The sequence below is a fragment of the Dioscorea cayenensis genome, chromosome 9 (assembly GCF_009730915.1).
Source record: "Dioscorea cayenensis subsp. rotundata cultivar TDr96_F1 chromosome 9, TDr96_F1_v2_PseudoChromosome.rev07_lg8_w22 25.fasta, whole genome shotgun sequence".
NCBI classification, from domain to species: Eukaryota; Viridiplantae; Streptophyta; class Magnoliopsida; order Dioscoreales; family Dioscoreaceae; genus Dioscorea; species Dioscorea cayenensis.
The window spans coordinates 14,569,922-14,573,651 of NC_052479.1; the positions used below are offsets into that span (position 1 = coordinate 14,569,922).

At 42.8% G+C, this 3,730-nt stretch overlaps 1 non-coding gene across 1 annotated transcript; it reads right to left on the bottom strand.

Annotated features, from left to right (window-relative positions):
• Window positions 1–1,291: 1,291 nt before the first annotated feature.
• Window positions 1,292–1,397, bottom strand: LOC120269770. Its single transcript, XR_005539406.1, has one exon. It is a non-coding gene; the product is annotated as a small nucleolar RNA R71 (small nucleolar RNA).
• Window positions 1,398–3,730: the final 2,333 nt, after the last annotated feature.

Here is a 3,730-nt window from a genome sequence, read left to right on the forward strand (position 1 = left end):
TCCGTTCCTCGAGTTCTTTGCGGCCATAATAGAGTGAATGGTCTAAGGGATGAACTTCTACTTGTGCTAAGCTGTGCTTGCAATGGAGTGAAGCGTTGAGGTGATCTTAGTATCTAGGGCTCAATTGTGGTTAGGGACCTTCCACCTAGACCAAAGGGTTAGGTCTATAATTAGGAAGAGATTTATCACTTGGAATCCCTAGAGCTCATTGCAACTCTATGCGAGTGCGAGGTGTTGAGATTGTTCGATTTCTCATCCGGGACATATATAGAGTTAGGCATAGTTGACCTTAGATTTGGGACTATGTAATTAAGGATTTCCACGACTCACCATTGCATTTATTAGGAAGCATTATAGTGGGTTCTTGCACTTGAAACAATTATCCTAGGCGGAGCATTATCCGGGTACCCCATCTTTATAGATTGCCTTACCCCCCTTCTTTACTTTTGCTCTCTTACTTGTTGCTTTTACTGTTGAGAATTGAATCATTATCACACTCATCATCATTGATCTTTTACATATCTAAGAATCGAATTAAGTATTTTTATTCCCTACTCCCTCTGGATTCGATACCCACTCATACGGGATTATTACTTTGACAAACCCGTGCACTTGCGGGATATACGCAAGGGAACCTTGTCAATAGCCATTTAGAGATACTTTGCACTTTGTTTTCTTAGCTATTTCACCATACATTCTATTTCATATCTTCTTATTCTATCATCATTCTGATTTTTTTTTCTTTATTTTTCGGTGCAGTTCCAGGTTATGACCCGAGGGAATCCCTCAATATTGATTGAAGGAGATCCTGATCTTGAACGTACAATTAGAAGGAAAGAAAAAGAGCCTGTCCAAGAACAGTCTAATTTAGCTGATTTGGAAGTGGAAGGATCTGAAAACATGGCATAACAGAATGAGCAACATCAGACATTATCTGATTATGCCAGACCTTCAGTGTTGGGGACGCAATCGAGCATTGTGCGTCCCCTGATTATAGCTCAGAACTTTGAGCTGAAGCCGACATTCATCCACATGTTGCAGCAATCCGTACAGTTCAACGGTTTGGCCGATAAGGATCCAAACAGTCATATAGAGAGTTTTCTTGAGGTGTGTGATATGCTAAAGATAAACGGAGTGACGGATGAAGCCATCAAGTTGAGAGCCTTCCCATTTTCCCTAAAGGGGAAAGCGAAGCAGTGGCTACACTCATTACCTAAAGTATGAATTACCACATGGGAGGAGATGGTAGAAGCTTTTCTTGCCCGTTATTTTCCTCTCGGAAAATCAGCATAGCTTAGGAATGAGATCTCATCCTTTGTTCCGTTGGAATTGGAGTCTTTATTCAAGACATGGGAAAGGTTCAAGGAACTCCTGAGAAAGTGCCCACAACACGGATTTCTAGAGTGGATGATTGTTCTGACCTTTTACAATGGTTTGAATCCGAGTATAAGGCAACTCTTGGATGCGGCAGAAGAAGGTACCTTAGGTAGCAAGACCCCAGATGAGGCCTGTCAGTTAATTGAAGAAATGGGGCTAAACAGCTACCAATGGATAGCTAGGGAGAAGAAAAATGTGTCCGGTCTCCATGAAATAGATGAGGTAACTTCATTGGCGACTCAAGTGGAAAATTTGAGTAAGAAGTTAGATCTTCTAACTTTAAATAAAGTGGCGGTCGTGACTAATTGCACCGGGTGTGGTGGAGGACATTCTCCCTCCGATTGCCCGATCTCTATCGGTGATGTTTCTTCGGTGGAGAACGTTGATTTTGTAGGTAATGGCATGAGATCTCAAGGAAACCCATATAGTAATACCTACAATTCTGGTTGGAAGAATCATCCCAATTTTTCATGGAGTAATCAGGGTCCACAAAAGGCCATGGGGCCACCGGGTTTCCAACAACAACAACAAACCCCACATGTAGAAAATAGAGTCTCAGGTTTGGAAACCCGAATGAATGACTTAGAGAAGCACTTGACTAGATTTGTGCAATCTGCCAATACAAGGTTTGAATCAGTCGAGGCTACACTTCGCAACCACACCGCCTCTTTGCATAACCTTGAAAATTAAGTGGGGAAAATTGCGAAGTCCCTCTCTGAAAGGCCATATGAAGGTGATCACTTTGAGAAGTGGTCATGAAGTTGAAGGTAGGCTTCTGAGTGAGAAGCCAAAAGAACACACACCCGAGGTTATAGAGGTGGAAGAGGGAACAAGCAAAGAGAAAGAGATGACACCACCACCTTTCAAGCGAAGAATCCCTTATCCCTCTAGATTAAAAAATGACCAAGAGGATGAACAGTACAAGAAGTTCCTGAGTTTGTTCAAACAACTCCACATCAATATTCCTTTTGTTGAGGCATTGGCCCAAATGCCTATGTATGCGAAGTTCTTGAAAGACTTGTGGTCTAACAAGAGGAAGTTAAAGGAAAGTGCATCAGTTATTTTGGATGCTTCATGCTCGGCGGTATTGCAAAAGAATATGCCGAACAAGAAGAAAGACCCGGGAAGCTTCATCATTCCGTGTAATATTGGCAATCTAGTTGAGGAAATGGCATTGGAGGACTCCGGGGCTAGTATCAACGTCATGCCATACACTTTCTTTCAAAAGCTAGGCTTGGGCGAGCCTAGGCCTACTCGGATGACTTTGCAACTAGCAGACCGAACAGTGCAACATCCGAGAGACATCATTGAAGACGTGCTTCTGTGATATGAATGCAAAGTATTCTTTCCTTATATTGAGCATTACTTTTCTCTGGTTTTTACACTAACATGTGTGTTTTTATGTTACTTTCATGCAGGTAGGGTTGTGAGCCCGAGTATGAAGGAAATAAGCCAATGTGGATCATAATGCACCGATTTTGGAGGAAATCTTGCTAAGGTTCAAACGCGAAGACATAGGTTGGGTGCGAGATGCTAGAGTGTGTGTCAACTTCCTCGTATTTGACTTAGCACAACCATTTGGAGGGGCACAAGGGCAGTCAAACTCAAGCATTCCGACTTATGCACAAAGAACAAGATCTCCACCAACTTGTTCGTCATTAAAGAAGCAAAGCGATCCATGATGTGAACGTGTGCCCGTTTGCGTCACCTCGAAGAAAGTATGGATTCGGGAAGTATTTCAGGCCAGGTATTGTAGCGGAACAATGCGATGAAGGTACTGTAGCAGCACTGTTCACAACCGGCCGAGAAAAACAGGAATTCAGAGAATCCACACGAGCGTGTAGAAATTTATACATGGCTGTGTGGTAATTCCACATGGGCGTGTGAAAATTCCACAGTGTGGTCACCCGATTCCACTCCTATTTAAAGTCGATTCAGCCCCGATTTCAGTATTCTTTTCTCTATCTTTTTCCCAACCTGGGAGAGGGTTTCAGCAAGGGTCTTGAGAGGTATTGGCTAAGGTTTTGGAGAGGTTCTACGGCTCTGACATCATCATTCCTTAGGAAGAAGGCTGGTAGGGGAGCTTCCGTCGAGGCGTATCCTATACCGGACGACGGAATCCTTAGACGACGAATAGAGACCTTTCCACAAGACCATCGACATGACTACCGAGGTGGTTTCTCTATGGATTCATTGCTTTTACATTCTATTTCTTTGATTGTACTTAGCTCCATGGAGAGCAAAACCCCTAGTGGGTACTTGGGTATTTGTGAACCCTCGGATGTATTTATTTCTTTGAATCTCTTTATTATGCTTTCAATTAATTGATGTTTGTTGTGAGTTCCAACCTTGA